The sequence below is a fragment of the Ambystoma mexicanum genome, chromosome 6q (assembly GCF_040938575.1).
Source record: "Ambystoma mexicanum isolate Mex_15411 chromosome 6q, UKY_AmexF1_1, whole genome shotgun sequence".
NCBI lineage: Eukaryota > Metazoa > Chordata > Amphibia > Caudata > Ambystomatidae > Ambystoma > Ambystoma mexicanum.
The window spans coordinates 1,593,290,459-1,593,302,958 of NC_090937.1; the positions used below are offsets into that span (position 1 = coordinate 1,593,290,459).

General features: G+C 53.7%; 14 non-coding genes across 14 annotated transcripts in view; all 14 read left to right on the top strand.

The window, feature by feature from the left end:
* Positions 1-599: 599 nt before the first annotated feature.
* On the top strand, positions 600-783 carry LOC138517566 (U2 spliceosomal RNA). Its single transcript, XR_011282718.1, has one exon. It is a non-coding gene; the product is annotated as a U2 spliceosomal RNA (small nuclear RNA).
* A 626-nt stretch (positions 784-1,409) lies between these two features.
* On the top strand, positions 1,410-1,600 carry LOC138517367 (U2 spliceosomal RNA). Its single transcript, XR_011282559.1, has one exon. It is a non-coding gene; the product is annotated as a U2 spliceosomal RNA (small nuclear RNA).
* A 636-nt stretch (positions 1,601-2,236) lies between these two features.
* Positions 2,237-2,427, top strand: LOC138517368 (U2 spliceosomal RNA). Its single transcript, XR_011282560.1, has one exon. It is a non-coding gene; the product is annotated as a U2 spliceosomal RNA (small nuclear RNA).
* Positions 2,428-3,063: 636 nt separating this feature from the next.
* On the top strand, positions 3,064-3,254 carry LOC138517369 (U2 spliceosomal RNA). Its single transcript, XR_011282561.1, has one exon. It is a non-coding gene; the product is annotated as a U2 spliceosomal RNA (small nuclear RNA).
* A 626-nt stretch (positions 3,255-3,880) lies between these two features.
* LOC138517370 (U2 spliceosomal RNA) lies at positions 3,881-4,071 on the top strand. The gene has a single exon (XR_011282562.1). It is a non-coding gene; the product is annotated as a U2 spliceosomal RNA (small nuclear RNA).
* Positions 4,072-5,302: 1,231 nt separating this feature from the next.
* LOC138517567 (U2 spliceosomal RNA) lies at positions 5,303-5,486 on the top strand. Its single transcript, XR_011282719.1, has one exon. It is a non-coding gene; the product is annotated as a U2 spliceosomal RNA (small nuclear RNA).
* Positions 5,487-6,122: 636 nt separating this feature from the next.
* On the top strand, positions 6,123-6,313 carry LOC138517372 (U2 spliceosomal RNA). The gene has a single exon (XR_011282563.1). It is a non-coding gene; the product is annotated as a U2 spliceosomal RNA (small nuclear RNA).
* Positions 6,314-6,949: 636 nt separating this feature from the next.
* Positions 6,950-7,140, top strand: LOC138517373 (U2 spliceosomal RNA). The gene has a single exon (XR_011282564.1). It is a non-coding gene; the product is annotated as a U2 spliceosomal RNA (small nuclear RNA).
* Positions 7,141-7,776: 636 nt separating this feature from the next.
* Positions 7,777-7,967, top strand: LOC138517375 (U2 spliceosomal RNA). The gene has a single exon (XR_011282565.1). It is a non-coding gene; the product is annotated as a U2 spliceosomal RNA (small nuclear RNA).
* A 636-nt stretch (positions 7,968-8,603) lies between these two features.
* On the top strand, positions 8,604-8,794 carry LOC138517376 (U2 spliceosomal RNA). The gene has a single exon (XR_011282566.1). It is a non-coding gene; the product is annotated as a U2 spliceosomal RNA (small nuclear RNA).
* Positions 8,795-9,420: 626 nt separating this feature from the next.
* LOC138517377 (U2 spliceosomal RNA) lies at positions 9,421-9,611 on the top strand. Its single transcript, XR_011282567.1, has one exon. It is a non-coding gene; the product is annotated as a U2 spliceosomal RNA (small nuclear RNA).
* A 636-nt stretch (positions 9,612-10,247) lies between these two features.
* LOC138517379 (U2 spliceosomal RNA) lies at positions 10,248-10,438 on the top strand. The gene has a single exon (XR_011282569.1). It is a non-coding gene; the product is annotated as a U2 spliceosomal RNA (small nuclear RNA).
* A 1,231-nt stretch (positions 10,439-11,669) lies between these two features.
* LOC138517592 (U2 spliceosomal RNA) lies at positions 11,670-11,854 on the top strand. The gene has a single exon (XR_011282742.1). It is a non-coding gene; the product is annotated as a U2 spliceosomal RNA (small nuclear RNA).
* A 626-nt stretch (positions 11,855-12,480) lies between these two features.
* LOC138517380 (U2 spliceosomal RNA) overlaps positions 12,481-12,500 on the top strand; it is a 191-nt gene continuing 171 nt past the window's right edge. Inside the window, exon 1 of the small nuclear RNA XR_011282570.1 lies at positions 12,481-12,500. This exon is cut by the window's right edge and continues 171 nt beyond it. This is a non-coding gene — a small nuclear RNA (U2 spliceosomal RNA).

A 12,500-nucleotide genomic window follows, 5' to 3' on the forward strand; every position in this document is an offset into this window, starting at 1 on the left:
GGGCATCGCTTCTCGGCCTTTTGGCTAAGATCAAGTGTAGTAAATGCGCTCAGGACGAATCAACACTACACTTTGTGTGGAATTGTGCATTTGCAAAACAAGTGTGGGAAAAACTGGAAACACTGATTTTTGCAATCACAGGAGAACAGACCCTGACGTTCGAATCCATCTTGACAGGGATACAGGAGGGAGGAGGGAAACAAGAGAAAATTCTTTTTCACCAAATTACATCAGCAACGAAAGAAGCCTTATGGAAGGCCAGAACATTACTAGTGCTACAGCACAAAAACATCACTCCAGAGGAGTGTGTAAAGTTAGCGTTGTGTTTTTTATACACATATTACTGTCTTGATGCCAAAGTCAAGGGCAAACAAGAGGCACAAAACATTTGGCAACAAGACAACTGGAGAACGTTAACTATTTAACTAATCTGGGTTAGGGAGAGCAGTTTGCTCAAAGTCTTTCTTTTTGACAGTTTTTTAACCAAATTCAATTTTAATTCGTGAAAATCTTTTAATTCGAGAACTAATTGGCGTATAGTCGCAAGTAGTATATACTACTTTGCTGGAGGAAAGGGACGGTTGTAAGGGGAGATGTGGAGACCGTTCAAAAAAAAAAAAAAAAAAAAAATCTGTTCTTATCAGTTTAATATCTGATACGTCCTCTATCTGGGGACCATATATTAAATTGATTTTTGGAACAGGGAGATGGAATGGGAGCTTGCTCTGTCCACTCCACGCATCAACCTGGTATTGCAGTACCTCCAGGACTGGTGCACTTCCCCACTTGGGGAAAACAATGCTGTGAAAAAAAAAGACGGAGCAATTCTGGAAACTTGTGCACTTTGCAATATTTTTGGGTTGAACTCGGATGCATTTTCTTCATTGTCTTGGAAAAGGTGCTGTCGTGCCCGTCACAGGAGAAAAAAAGTCTGCCCCTTTGCTCGCTTTTCACGGGAGCTGCAAAGCAAAGGTGCCAGCCAGCCAGCCAGCCAGCCAGACTCGGCCTGCAGCAGCAGCCCCACAAGGAGGAGATGGGGGACACTGTCCTTGCCCTGCCTCACCCCTGAAAGGCCCCGAACGGCCAAGCCTTATCTGAGGGGGACGCACTTGGGGGAACATCCCCTGGGCAGCTGAGGGTGACTTTCGCCGCTAGGTGACGGGGCCAGTGCCAGGCCGAGGCTGCAGCTTGGCTGGGCAGAGCTCTGCAGCCTGTGCCTGGCCGCCCCGGCCCTGGCGCTCTGGGACCCTTGGAAATCTGGGGGCGGAGCCATGCAAAATATCGCCGGGCATGCTGGTCATGCAAATGCTATTCCTGGCCGAGGAGTCTGGGGTTCTGCAGCAGAGCGTTGCTCCGAGTCAGCAGGGTAGCTGCCGAGCAGCAGTCTTTCCGGCGAACCCTTTGGGGGCATCGCTTCTCGGCCTTTTGGCTAAGATCAAGTGTAGTATCTGTTCTTATCAGTTTAATATCTGATACGTCCTCTATCTGGGGACCATATATTAAATTGATTTTTGGAACAGGGAGATGGAATGGGAGCTTGCTCTGTCCACTCCACGCATCAACCTGGTATTGCAGTACCTCCAGGACTGGTGCACTTCCCCACTTGGGGAAAACAATGCTGTGAAAAAAAAAGACGGAGCAATTCTGGAAACTTGTGCACTTTGCAATATTTTTGGGTTGAACTCGGATGCATTTTCTTCATTGTCTTGGAAAAGGTGCTGTCGTGCCCGTCACAGGAGAAAAAAAGTCTGCCCCTTTGCTCGCTTTTCACGGGAGCTGCAAAGCAAAGGTGCCAGCCAGCCAGCCAGCCAGCCAGACTCGGCCTGCAGCAGCAGCCCCACAAGGAGGAGATGGGGGACACTGTCCTTGCCCTGCCTCACCCCTGAAAGGCCCCGAACGGCCACGAACGGCCAAGCCTTATCTGAGGGGGACGCACTTGGGGGAACATCCCCTGGGCAGCTGAGGGTGACTTTCGCCGCTAGGTGACGGGGCCAGTGCCAGGCCGAGGCTGCAGCTTGGCTGGGCAGAGCTCTGCAGCCTGTGCCTGGCCGCCCCGGCCCTGGCGCTCTGGGACCCTTGGAAATCTGGGGGCGGAGCCATGCAAAATATCGCCGGGCATGCTGGTCATGCAAATGCTATTCCTGGCCGAGGAGTCTGGGGTTCTGCAGCAGAGCGTTGCTCCGAGTCAGCAGGGTAGCTGCCGAGCAGCAGTCTTTCCGGCGAACCCTTTGGGGGCATCGCTTCTCGGCCTTTTGGCTAAGATCAAGTGTAGTATCTGTTCTTATCAGTTTAATATCTGATACGTCCTCTATCTGGGGACCATATATTAAATTGATTTTTGGAACAGGGAGATGGAATGGGAGCTTGCTCTGTCCACTCCACGCATCAACCTGGTATTGCAGTACCTCCAGGACTGGTGCACTTCCCCACTTGGGGAAAACAATGCTGTGAAAAAAAAAGACGGAGCAATTCTGGAAACTTGTGCACTTTGCAATATTTTTGGGTTGAACTCGGATGCATTTTCTTCATTGTCTTGGAAAAGGTGCTGTCGTGCCCGTCACAGGAGAAAAAAAGTCTGCCCCTTTGCTCGCTTTTCACGGGAGCTGCAAAGCAAAGGTGCCAGCCAGCCAGCCAGCCAGCCAGACTCGGCCTGCAGCAGCAGCCCCACAAGGAGGAGATGGGGGACACTGTCCTTGCCCTGCCTCACCCCTGAAAGGCCCTGAACGGCCACGAACGGCCAAGCCTTATCTGAGGGGGACGCACTTGGGGGAACATCCCCTGGGCAGCTGAGGGTGACTTTCGCCGCTAGGTGACGGGGCCAGTGCCAGGCCGAGGCTGCAGCTTGGCTGGGCAGAGCTCTGCAGCCTGTGCCTGGCCGCCCCGGCCCTGGCGCTCTGGGACCCTTGGAAATCTGGGGGCGGAGCCATGCAAAATATCGCCGGGCATGCTGGTCATGCAAATGCTATTCCTGGCCGAGGAGTCTGGGGTTCTGCAGCAGAGCGTTGCTCCGAGTCAGCAGGGTAGCTGCCGAGCAGCAGTCTTTCCGGCGAACCCTTTGGGGGCATCGCTTCTCGGCCTTTTGGCTAAGATCAAGTGTAGTATCTGTTCTTATCAGTTTAATATCTGATACGTCCTCTATCTGGGGACCATATATTAAATTGATTTTTGGAACAGGGAGATGGAATGGGAGCTTGCTCTGTCCACTCCACGCATCAACCTGGTATTGCAGTACCTCCAGGACTGGTGCACTTCCCCACTTGGGGAAAACAATGCTGTGAAAAAAAAAGACGGAGCAATTCTGGAAACTTGTGCACTTTGCAATATTTTTGGGTTGAACTCGGATGCATTTTCTTCATTGTCTTGGAAAAGGTGCTGTCGTGCCCGTCACAGGAGAAAAAAAGTCTGCCCCTTTGCTCGCTTTTCACGGGAGCTGCAAAGCAAAGGTGCCAGCCAGCCAGCCAGCCAGCCAGACTCGGCCTGCAGCAGCAGCCCCACAAGGAGGAGATGGGGGACACTGTCCTTGCCCTGCCTCACCCCTGAAAGGCCCCGAACGGCCAAGCCTTATCTGAGGGGGACGCACTTGGGGGAACATCCCCTGGGCAGCTGAGGGTGACTTTCGCCGCTAGGTGACGGGGCCAGTGCCAGGCCGAGGCTGCAGCTTGGCTGGGCAGAGCTCTGCAGCCTGTGCCTGGCCGCCTCGGCCCTGGCGCTCTGGGACCCTTGGAAATCTGGGGGCGGAGCCATGCAAAATATCGCCGGGCATGCTGGTCATGCAAATGCTATTCCTGGCCGAGGAGTCTGGGGTTCTGCAGCAGAGCGTTGCTCCGAGTCAGCAGGGTAGCTGCCGAGCAGCAGTCTTTCCGGCGAACCCTTTGGGGGCATCGCTTCTCGGCCTTTTGGCTAAGATCAAGTGTAGTATCTGTTCTTATCAGTTTAATATCTGATACGTCCTCTATCTGGGGACCATATATTAAATTGATTTTTGGAACAGGGAGATGGAATGGGAGCTTGCTCTGTCCACTCCACGCATCAACCTGGTATTGCAGTACCTCCAGGACTGGTGCACTTCCCCACTTGGGGAAAACAATGCTGTGAAAAAAAAAGACGGAGCAATTCTGGAAACTTGTGCACTTTGCAATATTTTTGGGTTGAACTCGGATGCATTTTCTTCATTGTCTTGGAAAAGGTGCTGTCGTGCCCGTCACAGGAGAAAAAAAGTCTGCCCCTTTGCTCGCTTTTCACGGGAGCTGCAAAGCAAAGGTGCCAGCCAGCCAGCCAGCCAGCCAGACTCGGCCTGCAGCAGCAGCCCCACAAGGAGGAGATGGGGGACACTGTCCTTGCCCTGCCTCACCCCTGAAAGGCCCCGAACGGCCACGAACGGCCAAGCCTTATCTGAGGGGGACGCACTTGGGGGAACATCCCCTGGGCAGCTGAGGGTGACTTTCGCCGCTAGGTGACGGGGCCAGTGCCAGGCCGAGGCTGCAGCTTGGCTGGGCAGAGCTCTGCAGCCTGTGCCTGGCCGCCCCGGCCCTGGCGCTCTGGGACCCTTGGAAATCTGGGGGCGGAGCCATGCAAAATATCGCCGGGCATGCTGGTCATGCAAATGCTATTCCTGGCCGAGGAGTCTGGGGTTCTGCAGCAGAGCGTTGCTCCGAGTCAGCAGGGTAGCTGCCGAGCAGCAGTCTTTCCGGCGAACCCTTTGGGGGCATCGCTTCTCGGCCTTTTGGCTAAGATCAAGTGTAGTAAATGCGCTCAGGACGAATCAACACTACACTTTGTGTGGAATTGTGCATTTGCAAAACAAGTGTGGGAAAAACTGGAAACACTGATTTTTGCAATCACAGGAGAACAGACCCTGACGTTCGAATCCATCTTGACAGGGATACAGGAGGGAGGAGGGAAACAAGAGAAAATTCTTTTTCACCAAATTACATCAGCAACGAAAGAAGCCTTATGGAAGGCCAGAACATTACTAGTGCTACAGCACAAAAACATCACTCCAGAGGAGTGTGTAAAGTTAGCGTTGTGTTTTTTATACACATATTACTGTCTTGATGCCAAAGTCAAGGGCAAACAAGAGGCACAAAACATTTGGCAACAAGACAACTGGAGAACGTTAACTATTTAACTAATCTGGGTTAGGGAGAGCAGTTTGCTCAAAGTCTTTCTTTTTGACAGTTTTTTAACCAAATTCAATTTTAATTCGTGAAAATCTTTTAATTCGAGAACTAATTGGCGTATAGTCGCAAGTAGTATATACTACTTTGCTGGAGGAAAGGGACGGTTGTAAGGGGAGATGTGGAGACCGTTCAAAAAAAAAAAAAAAAAAAAAATCTGTTCTTATCAGTTTAATATCTGATACGTCCTCTATCTGGGGACCATATATTAAATTGATTTTTGGAACAGGGAGATGGAATGGGAGCTTGCTCTGTCCACTCCACGCATCAACCTGGTATTGCAGTACCTCCAGGACTGGTGCACTTCCCCACTTGGGGAAAACAATGCTGTGAAAAAAAAAGACGGAGCAATTCTGGAAACTTGTGCACTTTGCAATATTTTTGGGTTGAACTCGGATGCATTTTCTTCATTGTCTTGGAAAAGGTGCTGTCGTGCCCGTCACAGGAGAAAAAAAGTCTGCCCCTTTGCTCGCTTTTCACGGGAGCTGCAAAGCAAAGGTGCCAGCCAGCCAGCCAGCCAGCCAGACTCGGCCTGCAGCAGCAGCCCCACAAGGAGGAGATGGGGGACACTGTCCTTGCCCTGCCTCACCCCTGAAAGGCCCCGAACGGCCACGAACGGCCAAGCCTTATCTGAGGGGGACGCACTTGGGGGAACATCCCCTGGGCAGCTGAGGGTGACTTTCGCCGCTAGGTGACGGGGCCAGTGCCAGGCCGAGGCTGCAGCTTGGCTGGGCAGAGCTCTGCAGCCTGTGCCTGGCCGCCCCGGCCCTGGCGCTCTGGGACCCTTGGAAATCTGGGGGCGGAGCCATGCAAAATATCGCCGGGCATGCTGGTCATGCAAATGCTATTCCTGGCCGAGGAGTCTGGGGTTCTGCAGCAGAGCGTTGCTCCGAGTCAGCAGGGTAGCTGCCGAGCAGCAGTCTTTCCGGCGAACCCTTTGGGGGCATCGCTTCTCGGCCTTTTGGCTAAGATCAAGTGTAGTATCTGTTCTTATCAGTTTAATATCTGATACGTCCTCTATCTGGGGACCATATATTAAATTGATTTTTGGAACAGGGAGATGGAATGGGAGCTTGCTCTGTCCACTCCACGCATCAACCTGGTATTGCAGTACCTCCAGGACTGGTGCACTTCCCCACTTGGGGAAAACAATGCTGTGAAAAAAAAAGACGGAGCAATTCTGGAAACTTGTGCACTTTGCAATATTTTTGGGTTGAACTCGGATGCATTTTCTTCATTGTCTTGGAAAAGGTGCTGTCGTGCCCGTCACAGGAGAAAAAAAGTCTGCCCCTTTGCTCGCTTTTCACGGGAGCTGCAAAGCAAAGGTGCCAGCCAGCCAGCCAGCCAGCCAGACTCGGCCTGCAGCAGCAGCCCCACAAGGAGGAGATGGGGGACACTGTCCTTGCCCTGCCTCACCCCTGAAAGGCCCCGAACGGCCACGAACGGCCAAGCCTTATCTGAGGGGGACGCACTTGGGGGAACATCCCCTGGGCAGCTGAGGGTGACTTTCGCCGCTAGGTGACGGGGCCAGTGCCAGGCCGAGGCTGCAGCTTGGCTGGGCAGAGCTCTGCAGCCTGTGCCTGGCCGCCCCGGCCCTGGCGCTCTGGGACCCTTGGAAATCTGGGGGCGGAGCCATGCAAAATATCGCCGGGCATGCTGGTCATGCAAATGCTATTCCTGGCCGAGGAGTCTGGGGTTCTGCAGCAGAGCGTTGCTCCGAGTCAGCAGGGTAGCTGCCGAGCAGCAGTCTTTCCGGCGAACCCTTTGGGGGCATCGCTTCTCGGCCTTTTGGCTAAGATCAAGTGTAGTATCTGTTCTTATCAGTTTAATATCTGATACGTCCTCTATCTGGGGACCATATATTAAATTGATTTTTGGAACAGGGAGATGGAATGGGAGCTTGCTCTGTCCACTCCACGCATCAACCTGGTATTGCAGTACCTCCAGGACTGGTGCACTTCCCCACTTGGGGAAAACAATGCTGTGAAAAAAAAAGACGGAGCAATTCTGGAAACTTGTGCACTTTGCAATATTTTTGGGTTGAACTCGGATGCATTTTCTTCATTGTCTTGGAAAAGGTGCTGTCGTGCCCGTCACAGGAGAAAAAAAGTCTGCCCCTTTGCTCGCTTTTCACGGGAGCTGCAAAGCAAAGGTGCCAGCCAGCCAGCCAGCCAGCCAGACTCGGCCTGCAGCAGCAGCCCCACAAGGAGGAGATGGGGGACACTGTCCTTGCCCTGCCTCACCCCTGAAAGGCCCCGAACGGCCACGAACGGCCAAGCCTTATCTGAGGGGGACGCACTTGGGGGAACATCCCCTGGGCAGCTGAGGGTGACTTTCGCCGCTAGGTGACGGGGCCAGTGCCAGGCCGAGGCTGCAGCTTGGCTGGGCAGAGCTCTGCAGCCTGTGCCTGGCCGCCCCGGCCCTGGCGCTCTGGGACCCTTGGAAATCTGGGGGCGGAGCCATGCAAAATATCGCCGGGCATGCTGGTCATGCAAATGCTATTCCTGGCCGAGGAGTCTGGGGTTCTGCAGCAGAGCGTTGCTCCGAGTCAGCAGGGTAGCTGCCGAGCAGCAGTCTTTCCGGCGAAGCCTTTGGGGGCATCGCTTCTCGGCCTTTTGGCTAAGATCAAGTGTAGTATCTGTTCTTATCAGTTTAATATCTGATACGTCCTCTATCTGGGGACCATATATTAAATTGATTTTTGGAACAGGGAGATGGAATGGGAGCTTGCTCTGTCCACTCCACGCATCAACCTGGTATTGCAGTACCTCCAGGACTGGTGCACTTCCCCACTTGGGGAAAACAATGCTGTGAAAAAAAAAGACGGAGCAATTCTGGAAACTTGTGCACTTTGCAATATTTTTGGGTTGAACTCGGATGCATTTTCTTCATTGTCTTGGAAAAGGTGCTGTCGTGCCCGTCACAGGAGAAAAAAAGTCTGCCCCTTTGCTCGCTTTTCACGGGAGCTGCAAAGCAAAGGTGCCAGCCAGCCAGCCAGCCAGCCAGACTCGGCCTGCAGCAGCAGCCCCACAAGGAGGAGATGGGGGACACTGTCCTTGCCCTGCCTCACCCCTGAAAGGCCCCGAACGGCCACGAACGGCCAAGCCTTATCTGAGGGGGACGCACTTGGGGGAACATCCCCTGGGCAGCTGAGGGTGACTTTCGCCGCTAGGTGACGGGGCCAGTGCCAGGCCGAGGCTGCAGCTTGGCTGGGCAGAGCTCTGCAGCCTGTGCCTGGCCGCCCCGGCCCTGGCGCTCTGGGACCCTTGGAAATCTGGGGGCGGAGCCATGCAAAATATCGCCGGGCATGCTGGTCATGCAAATGCTATTCCTGGCCGAGGAGTCTGGGGTTCTGCAGCAGAGCGTTGCTCCGAGTCAGCAGGGTAGCTGCCGAGCAGCAGTCTTTCCGGCGAACCCTTTGGGGGCATCGCTTCTCGGCCTTTTGGCTAAGATCAAGTGTAGTATCTGTTCTTATCAGTTTAATATCTGATACGTCCTCTATCTGGGGACCATATATTAAATTGATTTTTGGAACAGGGAGATGGAATGGGAGCTTGCTCTGTCCACTCCACGCATCAACCTGGTATTGCAGTACCTCCAGGACTGGTGCACTTCCCCACTTGGGGAAAACAATGCTGTGAAAAAAAAAGACGGAGCAATTCTGGAAACTTGTGCACTTTGCAATATTTTTGGGTTGAACTCGGATGCATTTTCTTCATTGTCTTGGAAAAGGTGCTGTCGTGCCCGTCACAGGAGAAAAAAAGTCTGCCCCTTTGCTCGCTTTTCACGGGAGCTGCAAAGCAAAGGTGCCAGCCAGCCAGCCAGCCAGCCAGACTCGGCCTGCAGCAGCAGCCCCACAAGGAGGAGATGGGGGACACTGTCCTTGCCCTGCCTCACCCCTGAAAGGCCCCGAACGGCCAAGCCTTATCTGAGGGGGACGCACTTGGGGGAACATCCCCTGGGCAGCTGAGGGTGACTTTCGCCGCTAGGTGACGGGGCCAGTGCCAGGCCGAGGCTGCAGCTTGGCTGGGCAGAGCTCTGCAGCCTGTGCCTGGCCGCCCCGGCCCTGGCGCTCTGGGACCCTTGGAAATCTGGGGGCGGAGCCATGCAAAATATCGCCGGGCATGCTGGTCATGCAAATGCTATTCCTGGCCGAGGAGTCTGGGGTTCTGCAGCAGAGCGTTGCTCCGAGTCAGCAGGGTAGCTGCCGAGCAGCAGTCTTTCCGGCGAACCCTTTGGGGGCATCGCTTCTCGGCCTTTTGGCTAAGATCAAGTGTAGTATCTGTTCTTATCAGTTTAATATCTGATACGTCCTCTATCTGGGGACCATATATTAAATTGATTTTTGGAACAGGGAGATGGAATGGGAGCTTGCTCTGTCCACTCCACGCATCAACCTGGTATTGCAGTACCTCCAGGACTGGTGCACTTCCCCACTTGGGGAAAACAATGCTGTGAAAAAAAAAGACGGAGCAATTCTGGAAACTTGTGCACTTTGCAATATTTTTGGGTTGAACTCGGATGCATTTTCTTCATTGTCTTGGAAAAGGTGCTGTCGTGCCCGTCACAGGAGAAAAAAAGTCTGCCCCTTTGCTCGCTTTTCACGGGAGCTGCAAAGCAAAGGTGCCAGCCAGCCAGCCAGCCAGCCAGACTCGGCCTGCAGCAGCAGCCCCACAAGGAGGAGATGGGGGACACTGTCCTTGCCCTGCCTCACCCCTGAAAGGCCCCGAACGGCCACGAACGGCCAAGCCTTATCTGAGGGGGACGCACTTGGGGGAACATCCCCTGGGCAGCTGAGGGTGACTTTCGCCGCTAGGTGACGGGGCCAGTGCCAGGCCGAGGCTGCAGCTTGGCTGGGCAGAGCTCTGCAGCCTGTGCCTGGCCGCCCCGGCCCTGGCGCTCTGGGACCCTTGGAAATCTGGGGGCGGAGCCATGCAAAATATCGCCGGGCATGCTGGTCATGCAAATGCTATTCCTGGCCGAGGAGTCTGGGGTTCTGCAGCAGAGCGTTGCTCCGAGTCAGCAGGGTAGCTGCCGAGCAGCAGTCTTTCCGGCGAACCCTTTGGGGGCATCGCTTCTCGGCCTTTTGGCTAAGATCAAGTGTAGTATCTGTTCTTATCAGTTTAATATCTGATACGTCCTCTATCTGGGGACCATATATTAAATTGATTTTTGGAACAGGGAGATGGAATGGGAGCTTGCTCTGTCCACTCCACGCATCAACCTGGTATTGCAGTACCTCCAGGACTGGTGCACTTCCCCACTTGGGGAAAACAATGCTGTGAAAAAAAAAGACGGAGCAATTCTGGAAACTTGTGCACTTTGCAATATTTTTGGGTTGAACTCGGATGCATTTTCTTCATTGTCTTGGAAAAGGTGCTGTCGTGCCCGTCACAGGAGAAAAAAAGTCTGCCCCTTTGCTCGCTTTTCACGGGAGCTGCAAAGCAAAGGTGCCAGCCAGCCAGCCAGCCAGCCAGACTCGGCCTGCAGCAGCAGCCCCACAAGGAGGAGATGGGGGACACTGTCCTTGCCCTGCCTCACCCCTGAAAGGCCCCGAACGGCCACGAACGGCCAAGCCTTATCTGAGGGGGACGCACTTGGGGGAACATCCCCTGGGCAGCTGAGGGTGACTTTCGCCGCTAGGTGACGGGGCCAGTGCCAGGCCGAGGCTGCAGCTTGGCTGGGCAGAGCTCTGCAGCCTGTGCCTGGCCGCCTCGGCCCTGGCGCTCTGGGACCCTTGGAAATCTGGGGGCGGAGCCATGCAAAATATCGCCGGGCATGCTGGTCATGCAAATGCTATTCCTGGCCGAGGAGTCTGGGGTTCTGCAGCAGAGCGTTGCTCCGAGTCAGCAGGGTAGCTGCCGAGCAGCAGTCTTTCCGGCGAACCCTTTGGGGGCATCGCTTCTCGGCCTTTTGGCTAAGATCAAGTGTAGTAAATGCGCTCAGGACGAATCAACACTACACTTTGTGTGGAATTGTGCATTTGCAAAACAAGTGTGGGAAAAACTGGAAACACTGATTTTTGCAATCACAGGAGAACAGACCCTGACGTTCGAATCCATCTTGACAGGGATACAGGAGGGAGGAGGGAAACAAGAGAAAATTCTTTTTCACCAAATTACATCAGCAACGAAAGAAGCCTTATGGAAGGCCAGAACATTACTAGTGCTACAGCACAAAAACATCACTCCAGAGGAGTGTGTAAAGTTAGCGTTGTGTTTTTTATACACATATTACTGTCTTGATGCCAAAGTCAAGGGCAAACAAGAGGCACAAAACATTTGGCAACAAGACAACTGGAGAACGTTAACTATTTAACTAATCTGGGTTAGGGAGAGCAGTTTGCTCAAAGTCTTTCTTTTTGACAGTTTTTTAACCAAATTCAATTTTAATTCGTGAAAATCTTTTAATTCGAGAACTAATTGGCGTATAGTCGCAAGTAGTATATACTACTTTGCTGGAGGAAAGGGACGGTTGTAAGGGGAGATGTGGAGACCGTTCAAAAAAAAAAAAAAAAAAAAAAATCTGTTCTTATCAGTTTAATATCTGATACGTCCTCTATCTGGGGACCATATATTAAATTGATTTTTGGAACAGGGAGATGGAATGGGAGCTTGCTCTGTCCACTCCACGCATCAACCTGGTATTGCAGTACCTCCAGGACTGGTGCACTTCCCCACTTGGGGAAAACAATGCTGTGAAAAAAAAAGACGGAGCAATTCTGGAAACTTGTGCACTTTGCAATATTTTTGGGTTGAACTCGGATGCATTTTCTTCATTGTCTTGGAAAAGGTGCTGTCGTGCCCGTCACAGGAGAAAAAAAGTCTGCCCCTTTGCTCGCTTTTCACGGGAGCTGCAAAGCAAAGGTGCCAGCCAGCCAGCCAGCCAGCCAGACTCGGCCTGCAGCAGCAGCCCCACAAGGAGGAGATGGGGGACACTGTCCTTGCCCTGCCTCACCCCTGAAAGGCCCCGAACGGCCAAGCCTTATCTGAGGGGGACGCACTTGGGGGAACATCCCCTGGGCAGCTGAGGGTGACTTTCGCCGCTAGGTGACGGGGCCAGTGCCAGGCCGAGGCTGCAGCTTGGCTGGGCAGAGCTCTGCAGCCTGTGCCTGGCCGCCCCGGCCCTGGCGCTCTGGGACCCTTGGAAATCTGGGGGCGGAGCCATGCAAAATATCGCCGGGCATGCTGGTCATGCAAATGCTATTCCTGGCCGAGGAGTCTGGGGTTCTGCAGCAGAGCGTTGCTCCGAGTCAGCAGGGTAGCTGCCGAGCAGCAGTCTTTCCGGCGAACCCTTTGGGGGCATCGCTTCTCGGCCTTTTGG